This window comes from Saimiri boliviensis, chromosome X (assembly GCF_048565385.1).
Source record: "Saimiri boliviensis isolate mSaiBol1 chromosome X, mSaiBol1.pri, whole genome shotgun sequence".
Lineage (NCBI taxonomy): Eukaryota > Metazoa > Chordata > Mammalia > Primates > Cebidae > Saimiri > Saimiri boliviensis.
In genome coordinates this window covers 12503899-12519030 of record NC_133470.1, presented here as the reverse complement: position 1 = coordinate 12519030, position 15132 = coordinate 12503899, and the positions used below count along the sequence as shown (strand labels likewise).

General features: G+C 41.6%; 1 protein-coding gene across 2 annotated transcripts in view; it reads right to left on the bottom strand.

The window, feature by feature from the left end:
• Positions 1–3860, bottom strand: part of CA5B (carbonic anhydrase 5B) — a 60085-nt gene extending 56225 nt beyond the window's left edge. Inside the window, exon 1 of one of the 2 annotated variants that reach the window (XM_010336650.3) lies at positions 3752–3860. The gene's annotated coding sequence lies outside the window, so the exon portion shown is untranslated. Of the gene's footprint in view, positions 1–3190; positions 3270–3751 lie in introns of those variants that run through there. The other variant, XM_003920347.4, reaches the window with a different exon arrangement.
• Positions 3861–15132: the final 11272 nt, after the last annotated feature.

Genomic DNA, 15132 nt, shown 5'->3' with positions numbered 1-15132 from the left:
TTGTATATTTGGTAGAGACAGTGTTTCACCATGTTGTCCAGGCTGATCTCGAACTCCTGGCCTCAAACAATTCACCTGCCTCGGCCTCCCAAAGTACTGGGATTATAGGCATCAGGCATGGCACCCAGCCCACTAATAATATTGGATTTAAGGTGCCAATGGGACAGCTGACAGGAAAGGTCTAGGAGAGAGTTAGCAACACAACTCTGGTGCTCAAGAGAAGTCAGGAAGCTACAGACAGAAGGAGAATTCCCTGCTCCCAGCAGCTACAGGTGTATCAAGGGAAACTGACAAAAAGGAGCCATAAAGGATGCTGAGACTGAGAAGGAACAGTCAAAGGCAATCAAGGACAGAACAGAGCATGGAAGATACAGGTGAGGAGGTTCCAGGAAAATCCAAGTAAACAGAAATTCAATTTAGCTAATGCTAGGTTGGAATACCTATAAAAACACATGAGGTTATTTTTGCTCAGGCCTAAGGTCTATCCTCTCTGTTAAATTAAAAGTAATAGTTTATTAACAGTTAGTTATTTAAACTCACTCACTGCATTCATAAAAGCCAAGTTTGTAAAACCAAAAATAATGTTTAACCATCAAACACAGCACATGACAATCAACTAGTACCATACATTACTATATTTCATGGAGAATCTGTCCGAACATAAGTTTGTCCATAAAGATGGGTTCCTGGGCTGGATGGGCCACAGGGGGGCTTTCTATGCTATATGCTCTTTGCAATCACTGATGATTTATGTATATCCTTGGATTTTGCTAACCTGCCCCTTATCTGATTCCAGACTTAGAAATGTGTGGAAACAAAGACTCTGAAAGCCCTCAATGAATCATTCATGAATCTTGTGTTTATTAAATAATAAGCACTTGAACTCTGCCTGATGAAGCCATTTATATGTAGGCAAAACAGACAACAACAACAAAAAATGTACTCTGACTAAAGGTAACAATTACATTGGAAACAGTTCCCTGATTCTCAACAGATTGACCCTTCCTTTTCTCATCTCCCATTTCAAAAGGAAACAAGCCTTTTGTAATTCCCTGAAATCTAAATAGAGATTATGTTGCAATATCTTGACTGACAAACCTCAGCTTCCTCCTCTTACCCACTTCTTCCCTGGGAGCGTGATCCCAATGTGTGGTAGCCAAAGGTTTGAAAATACATTTCTTCTAACTGCTTTGTGTGCTGCAATTAATTGCCCAGTGCCACCAATGAGATGAAATGTATTTTCTCCTTTCCGTCAAATTTCCCAAATATTCATTCATTCACTCACAATTCACTCAATCTTTACTGCTTTCCAACTGTGAGTGGTTGCAGCTTTTTTGCCTGGCTCCAGGGAGAACAGGGCAGGTGTGTACAGGCAGAGAGAATGGTGCCCTGGCTGCTTTTGGCATTTCAGTGAATTCCAAACATGGTGCTGAGGTGAAAAAAAAAAAAAAAAAAAAAAAAACCTGAGTAAAAGTGAAAATTCCTAGAAAGCTTTAGGGTTTTCCATTTCCAACATACCCACGAAGAGTGGCCACTCCTTAGGGATATGCAGGGACAATTCAGGGATGTGGTCTGGGGCAGCTTCTTTTACCACAGAAATAGGGCTACTTGCCAGGCTCAGTGACTCACGCCTGTAATCCCAGAACTTTGGGAGGTCGAGGTGGGCAGATTGCCTGAACTCAAGAGTTCGCAATCAGCCTGGGCAACACAGTGAAACGTCGTGTTTACTAAAATACAAAAAATTAGCCGGGCGTGGCAGCGTGTGCCTGTAGTCCCAGCTACTTCGGAGGCTGAGGCAAGAGAATTGCTTGAAGCCGGGAGGCGGAGGTTACAGTGAGCCGAGATGGCATCACTGCACTCCAGCCTGGGCGACAGAGTGAGACTTCGTCTCAGAAAGAAAGAAAGAAATTGGAGGCCGGGCGCGGTGGCTCAAGCCTGTAATCCCAGCACTTTGGGAGGCCGAGGCGGGTGGATCACGAGGTCGAGAGATCGAGACCATCCTGGTCAACATGGTGAAACCCCGTCTCTACTAAAAATACAAAAAACTAGCTGGGCGTGGTGTCGCGTGCCTGTAATCCCAGCTACTTAGGAGGCTGAGGCAGGAGAATTGCCTGAGCCCAGGAGGCGGAGGTTGCGGTGAGCCGAGATCGCGCCATTGCACTCCAGCCTGGGCAACAAGAGTGAAACTCCGTCTCAAAAAAAAAAAAAAAGAAAAAAAAAAAAAGAAATTGGGCTGCTTGTCTCCATACTCTATCAAGACTTTTAAACAGCAGAGTGTTGGGGCCGGATTATCAGTAAAGGACGAATGGGAAGCAGAAAGCAATACGGTTTTCAGTGGCTAACAGAGAATAAGTTCTTTTCAAACTAAGGTGTACACATTAACTCCCTTTATCCCTCAAAATTTCCTAGTGAAAATACACTGGAGGGAGGGGCACTGACATCAATATTAATGAATTGCCACAAGCCTCGGGGTAGAAGCATATAACATTGAATGCCACAAGAATCGGGACAACCAACAAGGTTTGTATTTTGGAGGTTCCTCTCCTTCGGCTTTAGGGCTGAGCACAAAACAAAAAGGCCAGAAGAAGAACTGCAGAGTGAAGAAGGCTCAGATTTGCTCGCACAGCACAGTTGTGATGCTGATCCCCTGTCTTGGGGATGTCTGTGAGACTCCACAGCCCCTGACATAGTAGGAGGTGCCGATACAATGCAGATCTGAGGGAGTCTCAGTTTACTGCGCCTCGGTTTCTGGAACAGCAACCTCAGATTTGTCGCCCTTACCCCCGTCTCTAGCTATTTCGCAGAAGGCTGAACTTTTTGGTTATTTAGATTCAACCAACCTTGGCAACACGACCTCTCAAGGGGCTGCCCTCCTCCGCCCCCGCCTCTCCCCATTCTCTGGAACAGCTGTTATCGCGTCCTGTGCAAAGAACCTTGAAGGATGGCAGCCGTTTGGTAAGTTTCATAGCGGAGGAAGAGGGCTGGAGTGTAGGAGTTCGATACCCTATTAAGCCCCACTTAGTACTCCGGGGCGCCCCGCCGGGACCCAGACAATACTCGCAGGATCAACAGCTCTCCTAGCTCCGGGACCTGGTGCGGCGTGAGGAAGAGTCCTGGGAAGAATCACGGCCCTATCTGGATCGGCCCGCCCCTGTTGTCCCCTCAACTCCTCTGGGCCACCCGTCCTTACCTGAGCGTCTTTCCGGATCAGGAACCTAGCGGCTCGCTCGCCTCCGGGTATCCGCAGCCTGCACGCCCCGCCATCAGAGCTACGCCCCCTCGTGCCCCGTCACGCCCCACATAGCCGGACCACGCCCCTCAACCGAGGCCACGCCTCCATCTGACAGATCCACGCCCCACTAGGCCCGTACGTACTGCCCTGGTAACAAACCGTGCCAGTCTCGCCCTCCACCCTGGCCGTACCGCTTTAGCCACAGCCACGCCCCTCTCTCCCGGACCACACCCCCATCCCACTGCTCAGTCCTAGCCCCGCCTCTGCGCTCCGCCTGGGCTCGTCCCTCTAGCCTGGGCCACGCCTCTGGCCCCGCCCTCGCCCCCCCTCCTGCTCGCTGCTGGCCGCATTTGTGCATTGAAACCAGACCAGGGGCTTCAGAGCCTCATCTAAAAAGTGACTTTCCCTCTGTTCCTTCCATCTCCAAACACCACGACTTGATGTGCTGGGAACAGGTGACTTAGTAGGGAAACAAACACTGAACGTTTCCTTTCCCGCTAGTTTTCATGTCCAACTTACCCGAGTTTCCTTGAGCCAGTTTTTATGTCCTCTGAACTCGAACAGTGGACTCGTGTTCCTTTCAGCCCAGTTTTCATATCCTTTAAAGCAGAGCCGTGGATGTGTTCCTTCTAGCCTCTTAGCCGACCTCAAATGCTAAGCAGGTGAGTGGAAAATAACAGAATTCCTCTACTTCCTGATGTCTCCTCTAGATGGCCTTTCCTAGGCACCCAGTGCCCTGTTGCTGCCGAGGGACTGTGGAGACATCACCCCCACTTTGTGCTTTGAGATTACTCTGCTATCCTTCCTCCCTCCATTTACAACTCTGGGTCCACGTGAAAAATATGAAGAAGCCATAACCAGCTTTCTTTCCCTGTGTACATAAATCTCTGACTCATTCGTGCAAGTTTCATTTATTAAGTACATGCTCCCCTGACAAATAAGACAAGCCTCAAGGAGCTTACAGTCTGAAGTTGCCCCAACTTGGGTTTGGATGAGAAAATTGGGGAAGATGTGACAAAATGTTGATAGGTGGAAAAGGACTTGGTAATCTTAGGTCTTCTTGATCCCGTTAGTAGAAATACTTTGGGGTAGTAAACATAGGAAGCCGCTTTTATAGTACTTAGCACATTTCTTTACACAATAAATTATCAATAAATCTTAACTGAATATCTACTCTTCCACATGTATAGAAAGATATAATTTCCCCCCTTTGTAGAAGTAAAATTTGCTACTTGTACTGCTTCATATGCCAACAATAAAGATTTTATGATCACACAGTGCTTTTTCTTCTCTTCCCACCCTCCCTTGCATTTCTGGCTTGAAGACAGTGAGAATATTAAAAATGTGGGTTAGAAAAAACACAGAGAAAAGACCAACTTTCAACAGAACACTTTCATTATGCTCAACCTGACCCTGAGAACTCTGCCTCATTTATAAAATGTTTCAACTGTCAGTCATTTTTCGCTTGAAAAATGAATTCACAGAAATTGGTTCAAATACAGCCTATATAAATTACTGATTTGATTTGTATACAAGTAGTTCTACCTCATCTTCTTCCACAAATGATTTGAGGCAGCTTACTAAAATATAGACATTACTAGCTTTAAAAAGGAGAAGGAACCAAGGAAACAAGAGCTTAATGGAAAGAGAATGATGTGGCCAATGATAAAATTAACATTCAAGTTTGCACTCCATCAGATCCAGAACAGTTGTCAGAAGCAGGCCAGAAATTTGACCCTAACTAAACTGTTGAATAGCCATAGAAAAGAGGAAATAGCAATCATTTTTAGGTTTCCACTGTTCATAAGATAAAAACTGGTTTTCTTTCTTTTTTTTTTTTTCCCCAAAGTTTCGTTCTTGTCGCCCAGGCTGGAGTGCAATGGCACGATCTCGGCTCACTGCAACCTCCGCCTCCCAACTTCAAAAGATTCTCTTGCCACAGCCTCCCAAGTAGCTGGGATTAAAGGTGTTTGCCACCATGCCCAACTTTGTATTTTAGTAGAGACGAGGTTTCACCATGTTGACCAGGCTAGTGTCAAATTCCTGACCTCAGGTCATCCTCCTGCTTCAGCCTCCCAAAGTTCTGGGATTATAGGCATGAGTCACCATGCCTGGCTGTTTTGTTTTTATAGAAGCAGTTTTTCTTGAATTTTTGTTCTGAGAGAAATACAGATTCCTCATCAAGATTACATAGTGAGCCTAGTGGGAACTATGTGTCATAAGGAGTGACACCCAAATCCCCTCAGTGAAAACTATTGGCACAATCACAAAGCACAGTGCATTAAATCAATCCTATGAAATGGCCAGGTGCAGTGGTTCACACCTCTAATCCCAGTACTTTGGGAGGCCAAGGCAGGAGGATTGCCTGAGCCCAGGAGTTCAACCAGCCTGGAAAACATGGTAAAATTGCATCTCTACAAAAAATACAAAAATTAGCCGAGCGTGGTCATGTATGCCCAAAGTCCCAGCTACTCAGGAGGCTGAAGTGAGAGGATCACCTGAGCCTAGGGAGGTTGAGGCTGCAGTGAGCAGTGATCACACCACTGCACTACAGCCTGGGCAACAGACTGAGACCCCGTTTCAAAAAAAAAAAATTCTATGAACCATCAAAATATTTCTGTTCACTTGAATACACAGGCCCTCAATGGTCTGGCTTAATCCAGGGTAGCATTTAGATCATCTTTCCCCAGAGTGGCAAATAGGTTTCAACTCACATGTTATCTCTGATCTATTTGTAATAGCTGCCTGAATAACTATGTTGAGAAGTTTTGGGGCTTTATCCAGGCTCAGAAAGAAAAAGTTCTGTGCTCAATTAACAATGCTGTGGGTGTAGGATAGGTAAGTGGCTGCATGCAAAAACCTACTTGGTACCTGTGCTTTGAAGAAATAGAGGTCTTGCATGTAGAACTTTTGTGCAGTCACTCAAAATCAACAAATTCTCACTACAGGGTTCTTGACAAATGTCAGACCGTAGAGAGTTCAAGGTCCCTTTCTAACTCTGATCCACCTATACTGGTCTTCCCATGTTCATACCTGTTTCTGAACATTTTCTTCTATTGTTCCCATTGTTTGCACCACTCTTTAGAGATCTTTACATGGCTGGAGTTTTCTCATTATTCAGTACTTAGCTAAAATGTCACCTCTTTAGATATGTTTTTCCTGACAACCATACCTGAAGTTGTATCTGGAGCCTCTCACTGTGCCCAGAGATCACTGGAGGATCATGTTACAATGCAGACTCTGACTCAGTGGTTCTGAGATGTGACTTGAGATTTGGATTTCAAGCAAGCTTCCAGAAGATGCAATCCTGAGGTTCTATAAAAGACACTTTGAGGCCAGGCCAGTGGCTCACGCCTGTAATCCCAGCACTTGGGGAGGCCGAGATGGGTGGATCACCTGAGGTCAGGAGTTCGAGATCAGCCTGGCTAACATGGCAAACTCGCGTCTCTACTAAAAATACAAAAATTAGCCGAGTGTGCTTGTGGGCACCTGTAATCCCAGCTACTCAGGAAGCTGAGGCAGGAGAATCACTTGAACCCAGGAGGCAGAGGTTGCAGTAAGCCCAGATCCTGCCACTGCACTCCAGCTTGTTGAATAGCCATAGAAAAGAGGAAACAGCAATCATTTTTAGGTTTTCACTGTTCATAAGATAAAAAATTGTTTTCTTTCTTTTTCTTTTTCTTTTCTTTCTGAAGTTTCGCTCTTGTTGCCCAGGCTGCAGTGCAATGGCACGATCTCGGCTTACTGCAACATCCGCCTGCCAGGTTCAAGTGATTCTCCTGCCTCAGTCTCCCAAGTAGGGAACATTATATAAAATATAAACATTTTATAAAATGTTGAAACATTATATAAAATGTTTCAAATGTAAGACATTTCTTGCCCGAAAACGGAAACAAAAAATGGCACCAAATATGGTTTGTATTAAGTTACTGTGTTTAGCATCACATATTAGTTCCCTTCTTTTCTCACCTTCCATTCTATTTCTGCCTTGAAAACAGTGGGAACACTCTCAACTCACTGCAACCTGAAGTAAGATTTCATCTTCAAAAAAAAAAAAAAAAAAAAAAAACACTTTGAGTAACAGCTTCACCTCTCCATTTCTATTACCTATTTTATTTCTTCATAGTGTTTGTCAGTATTTGAAATTATTTCATTATTTGTTGGTTGGTTGTTTACTAGAATGTAAATTCCTTAAGAGCAGGGACTCTGACCAATCTGTCCAACTTTGTAGTGCTGGCAGTTAACACAGTACCTGGAGTATCAGCAGATGCCCTTTAAATATTGTTAAATGAATGGCTTTATGATTCATCAATGCCTTTATCTGTTCAGTGACTGCTCAGTTATATCCAGGAACTAAACTGTAAATGATAGAAGGCAGTGCTACTCAAGTGGTACTCTATGAACTGCTAGGTATTCTGCTTCAGGCTGAGAAAAGCTTGAACTAGAATGTAAATCCAATATGTCATTAAGCATAGTGGTTATTTAGGATGCCATTTTTTTTTCTTTTTTCCTTTTTTTTTTTTTTTTTTTTTGAGACAGAGTTTCACTCTTGTTGCTCAGGCTAGTGTACAATGACATGATCTCGGCTCACTGCAACCTCCACCCCTGGGTTCAAGCAATTCTCCTGCTTCAGAAATCCCGAGTAGCTGGGATTACAAGCATGCACCACCATACCCAGCTAATTTTTTGTGTTTTTAGTAGAGATGGGATTTCACCATGTTGGCCAGGCTGGTTTTGAACTCCTGACCTCAGGTGATCCACCCACCTGGGCCTCAAAGTGCTGGAATTACACACGTGAGCCACCGCACTCAGCCAGGATGTCATATTTTTCCATAGCCAGGCTTTCTTGATCTGATTAGTAGGATATTTCTAGGCAGGAAACACGGGAAGCCACATTTACAGTACTTACTACAGTCTCTTACATAATACATCTTCACTGTTTGCATGACCTTTTAACTAGTTTGTAGAGCTACCCTTTTTCCCCCTCATAGCAGCAAGATTTGCTACATATAATTCTTCATCTGCCAGCAATAAAGATTTTACTTTTGTTTTTTTTTAACAGTAGAGATTTTAGAATAAGATATTAGTTCCCTTCTTTTCTCACCTTCCATTCTATTTCTGTCTTGAAGACAGTGGGAACATTCACAAAGTTGAGCTAGAAGGACCACAGAGAAAAGAACAATTTTCCCACAAAACATTTATTAAGTTCACCCTGACCCTGAGAATTCTGCCTCATTTATATAAAATGTTTCAAATGTAAGACATTTCTTGCCTGAAAGCAGAAACAAAAATTGGCACCAAATATGGTTTGTATTAAGTTATTGTGTTCATTTTTATGTAGTTAGCAACAGTTCATCTTCTCCCACAAATGATTTGAGGCAGTTTAGAAAATTAAAGACAATATTGGATAAAAGAAATAGCTGTGCCGTTAAAAGAAAGTCAAAGGGGGAAAAAATTAAAAAAGAAAAAAGAATAAGAAAAGAAATAGCTGAAGGAATCAAGGAAAGGGAAGCTTAAAGGAAAGATAATGATGTAGTCAATGATAAAATAAACAAGTAAGCAAGCCTGAACTTTTTCCTTCTTAGCACAGAGGAAAATTTCCTTGTTAAAGGCAGGCCAGAGATTTGGCTCTAAGCTTCTGAATGAAGAGAGAATGACCATCATTTTAAGGTTTTCCAGTGTTCATAAATTATTATTATTATTATTATTATTATTTGAGACAGAGTCTCGCTCTGTCACCCAGGCTGGAGTGCAGTGGCATCATCTTGGCTTACTACAACCTCCACCTCCAGGGTTCGAGGGATTCTCATGCATCAGCCACTTGAGTAGCTGGGACTACAGACACACGCCACCATGCCCGGCTAATTTTTTAAATTTTATTTTAAATTTTTCAGTAGAGATAGGGTTTCACCATGTTGGCCAGGCTAGTCTTGAACTCCTGATCTCAGGTGATCTGCCCACTCAGCCTCCCAAAGTGCTGAGATTACAGGTGTGAGCCACTGTGCACAGCCCAGTGTTCATAAAATGAAAGTCAAAGTTTTGTTTGCTTGTTTGATTGATTTTGAGAACTCCAGTTTTTCTTGATTTTCAGTGCCAAAAGAAACCCTGAATCCTCATAAAGATGAGGTTGTGAGCTAAGTGGGAAATAAGTGTCCTAAAGATTTACACACAGTTCCCTTCAATGTAAGCTACTGTTACAATCATAAAGCACAGTGCATTAAGTCAATTCTATGACTATCCAAACTTTCCTGTTCAACTCCATAGATTGTACACACGTCCAGATTGGTCTGGCTTAATCCATGGTAGCATTTAGATTGCTGTTCCCCAGCATGACAAGTAGGTTTCAATTTGCATGCCAACTCTGATCCATTCATATTAGCTGCCTAAATAAACTGTGTTGTGAACTTCTGTGGCTGAGTCCATACTCACAAGGAAAATGTTCTGTGATTGATTAACAATGTTTATCGTGGGTACAGGATGGGTGAGTGGCTATCTACAACAACCTATCTGACATCTCTGATTTGTAGGACTGGAGATCTTGCATGCAGGTTTTTTACAGTCCTACCAAAACAACATTTCTCATTATAGCACACTTGATAACTACCACTTGGTAGAGAATTCAAGGTCGCTGTTACTGGCCAAAACTGAAGGGCAGAAACGTTGAGATGCTGATTAATTTATAAGCTTTGTATACCAACCAGGAGGAACGTAGTTTAAGGTTCTGTTATGAAAATGACAGCATCTAAACAAAGTAGCACATCATCTCATTCCCTCTCTCTTTCTTTTTTCTTTTTTTTCTGAGACAGAGTCTCACTCTGTCACTCAGGCTGGACTGCATTGGCACTATCTCGGCTCATTGCAACCTCCGCCTCCCAGGTTCAAGCAATTCTCCTGCTTTAGCCTCTCAAGTAGCTGGGATTTCAGACGTCTGCCACCACACCTAGCTAATTTTTTCTATTTTTAGTAGAGACAGGATTTCATCATGTTGGCCAGGCTGGTCATGTACTCCTGACCTCAGATGATCCACCTGCCTCAGCCTCCCAAAGTGCTGTGATTACAGGCATGAACCACTACTCCCCGCCTCCTCTACCTCTTTCTAAAGGCTGCCATAGGAAGTATGTATGGGCAGGGCTAAACACTTTAGCATAAACTCCAACCAGGCAGCCAAATAAGTGATAAAAGACTGAAAATCCTAACTCCACGCATGGCTGCATGAGTTTTTAGCCCAGAAAAATAAGCATTATGTGCCAAGACTGTGGAAAACTTTTAAGAAGAAGTAGTGTAAATAATTGAACATCTAAGAGAAAATATCAGAAGAGTCAATACAGTCTTGCTTTCACTACATAGGATTCATTATTACTTATTGGGAATCACTCGCAGAATGAGACACGAAAAGACAGATGCTCATGCATTCTGTTTAAGCAACTGTCCTTTAAATTCCCAATTTATAAATATAATGCTGGCAAAATGACACCCACTCAGTTTGTCTGAGTTAATTTTTATTTCCGAACAGTAGTAATTAGCATTCTCTGAAGTAAAAAAAGGTTAGCCTGTGAAAAATCAGTCAAAGTTCATAACAGTTATGGTTGTTAATTAACCTACAAAATTTGATGAGCCTTTTGAATATGCTAGTTTCATGAGATTTTCTCCGCTGGGCATAGTGACTCATGCCTGTAATCCTGGCACTTTGGGATGCCAAGGTGGGTGGATCATGAGTTCAGGAGTTTGAGACCAGCCTGGTCAACATGGTGAAACCCCGTCTCTACTAAAAATACAAAAATTAGCCAAGCGTGGTGGTGTGTGTCTGTAGTCCCAGCTAAGCCAGAAGAATCGCTTGAACCCGGGAGGCAGAGGTTGCAGTGAGCCAAGATAGTGCCACTGCACTCCAACCTGGGCGACAGAGTGAGACTCCATCTCAGAAAAAAATATACATATATTTTCTCATCTTAAAATAGGGCATTCCAGCCTGAGCAACATGGCAAAACCCCATCTCTACAAAAAATTATAGTCGATTCAGTTATATTCAACAATCAAATATTCTTGGGCTATGAAAAATGCAAAAATGAACAAAATATAGTCCCTGTCCTCCAGAAACTTACAATTTCTAGGAAATAAAAGTAAATCATGTTGGCAATGGATGCACGTACAAATGTGAACAAAATGCTATGGGAGCACAGAAGAAGGAAAGGACAAAAAAATTACTGGATTTGGTGGCTCACACCTGTGATCCCAGCCCTTTGGGTGGCCAAGGTGGGTGGATTGCCTGAGCTCACGAGTTTGAGACTGGCCTGGACAACACAGTGAAACCCTGTCTCTACTAAAAATACAAAATATTAGCCCGGTATGGCGGCATGTGCCTATAGTTCCAGCTACTTGGGAGGCTGAGGCAGAAGAATTGCTTGAACCTGGGAGGTGGAGATTGCAGTGAGCTGAGACGGCCCCAGTGCACTCCAGCCTGGGCAACAGAGTGAGACACCTTTTACAAAAAAAAAAAAAAAAAAAAAAAAAAAAAGAAGTTACTGGATTTGACAAGTCACTTATAAAACTATAACAAAAGCAAAAGTAAAGAAAGGTTTCTCAAAGGAGGTGACAGACCTGGAAAAATGGCAAGATGTTTAAAGGTAAAAAATGAAAGCTCACAGGATTAAAGTTAAGGAACTCTCCTGAAAACAAATAAAGGACAGAACTGGGACACAGTGATTCTGACTCGCAGGAACTTGCTTATTACCTGGGTGACAAAATAATCTGTACACCAAACCCCTGTGACACGCAATGTAATTGTATAACAAACCTGCACGTATATCCCTGAACCTAAAATATTATTAAAATGGCCATACTGCCCAAAGTAATTTACAGATTCAATGCTATTCCTATCAAACTACCAATGACATTCTTCACAGAACTTGAAAAAACTATTTTAAAATTAATATGGAACCAAGAAAGGGGCCAAATAGCCAAGGCAATCCTAAGCAAAAAGACCATTGCTGGAGGTGTCATATAACCTGATTTCAAACTATACTAAAGGGCTACAGTAACAAAAACAGCATGGTACTGGAACAAAAACAGACACATAGCCCAATGCAACAGAATAGCCCAGAAATAAGGCTGCACACTTAAAACCATCTGATCTTCGACAAAATCAACAAAAAAAGAAAGCAAAAGTATCCCTATTCAATAAATGGTCATGGGATAACTGGCTAGCCATACGCAGAAGACTGAAACTGGACCTCTTCCTTATACCATATACAAAAATCAACTCAAGATGGGTTAAAGACCTAAGGGTAAAACTAAAACTATAAAAACTCTGGAAGATAAATGACATAGGCCCTCGCAAAGATTTCATTAAGTCTCCAAAAGAAGCTGCAACAAAACCAAAAATTGATAAATGGGACCTAATCAAATTAAGAGCTTCTGTACACAAAAGAAAGTATCAACAGAGGAAACAGACAACCTACAGAATGGGAGAAAATATTTGCAAACTATGTATCTGACAAAGGTCTAATATCCAGAACCTGTGAGAAACTTAACCAAATTTACAAGCAAAAACCAAACAATTCCCCATTAAAAAGTGATCAAAGGACATGAATAGACACTTTTCAAAAGAAGATACACACATGTGGCCAACAAGCATATGAAAAAAAGCTCAACATCAGTAATCATTAGAGAAATGCAAATCAAAACCACAATGAGAGAACATCTCACACCAGTCAGCATTGCTATTATTAAAAAGTAAAAAAATAACAGATGCTGGTGGGGTTGTGGAGAAAAGGGAACACTTATACGCCATTGGTGGGAATGTAAATTAGTTCAGCCATTGTGGAAAGCAGTTTTGAGTTTTCCTGGAATAGTATGCTACAATATAGGAGATTATTCTGAAACCTGGTAGGATAAGGATATAGACTTCAGGGTGACCAGAAAATCAGAATAAATGTTGATATAAGATAGGGTCACCTCCACCAGCAGGGTCAAAGAAAGTAGTATTGAGGATACAAACAGTTAACAGTATAGTGATGCCAGCAGCGAGGACTGGATTTGACCCAGCAATCCCATTACTGGGTATATATTCAAAGGAATATAAATTGTTCTGACATAAAGACAGACGCACATGTATATTCATCACAGCACTATTCGTAATAGCAAAGACATGGAATCAACTTAAACACCCATCAACAGTAGACTGGATTTTTAAAATGTGGTCTATATATACAATGAAATACTATGCAGCTATAAAAAAAATGAGATTATGTCCTTTGCAGCCACATGGATGAAGTTGGAGGCCATTATCCTAAGCAAACTAGCACAGGACCAGAAAACCAAATACTGCATGTTCTCACTTATAAGTAGAAGCTAAACTCGAAGTACATATGGACACAAAGAAGAGAACAACAGACACTGGGTCCTACTTGAGGGTTGAGGGTGGGAGTAGGGAGAGGATCAGAAAACTACCTATCAAGTACTATTATCTGGGTGACAAAATAATTTGTACACCAAACCCCCATGACATGCAAACTTGTATGTGTACCCCTTAACCTAAAATAAAAGTTAAAACAAAAGAATACAAAACTCTTCCCAACCTCACTAAAACTTCAAATTTAAACAAAAAGAAATTAATTTTACTTATAGGAGGGCTAAGATTAAGAAGAGTAATAATATCCAGTGTTGGTAAATGTGAGGATATTAGCAGTCATGCATTCTCATGAAAGTATAAATTGCTACAACATTTCAATAAGCTTTTAGCAGTATTTCCTAAAATAAAAGTGTACATAACAATAGGGTGACTATAGTTAACAATAATTTATTATGTGTGTGTTTGTGTGTGTGTGTGTATATATATATATATATATATATATATTTTTTTTTTTTTTTTAAGGTGGGGGACATAGTCTTGCTCTGTCGCTTAGGCTGGAGTGCAGTGGCATGATCTCATCTCACTGCAACCTCCACTCTCTCTGGGTTCAAGCAATTCTCGTGCCTCAGCCTCCCAAGAAGCTGGGATTACAGGTGCATGCCAATACACCTGGCAAATTTTTGTATTTTTAGCAGAGATGGAGTTTCGCCATATTGGACAGGCTGGTGTTGACTCCTGGCCTCAAGTGATCCACCTGCCTCAGCTTCCCAAAGTGCTGTGATTACAGGCATGAGCCACCACGCCTGGCCTAATTTATTGTATATTTCAATATAAAAGAGGGGAATTGGACAGTTTCTAACACAAATAAATGATAAATCCTTGAGGTGATGGATGCCCCAATTACCCTGATTTGATCATTACAAATTGTATGCCTGTATCAAAACATCACAGGTACACTATCTATATAAATAGAATGTACCCATAATTAAAAATAAAAAAGTAATAAATTTTTTAAAAGAATATAGAATAAATGATAAGTTATAGGCTTATAATATATTGTACATATATTTTGCTGACCTTTCATTTTTAGGCATATTCCATAACTTTATTAAATAATAATCTTTAGAGAAACATTATTTAGGCCTTCAACTGGTAATTTCTTTCTTCTTATTAGTTGGGTTAATGGAAATAACCCGAAATTTTAAAATGGGAGTTAATAAAAGGAAAACAGAGGAAATTTGCAAATTGATAAGTTAGGCTGATGGTGATAATATAGGGGGAACCTTCATAAGAAGACTATACCAAAATGCTGTGCTCACCATATAAAAAAACAGTTTTAAAAGAGAAAAGAGGTCGGGTGCAGTGGCTTATAATCCTGGCAGTTTGAGAGGCCGAGGTGAGTGGATCACCTGAGGTCCAGAGTTAGAGAGCAGCCTGGCGAACATGCTGAAACCCTGTCTCTATTAAATTTTTTGTATTTTGTAAAGACACAAAAAATCAGCCAACGTGATGATGGGTACCTGTAATCCCAGCTACTCGGGAGACTGAGGCA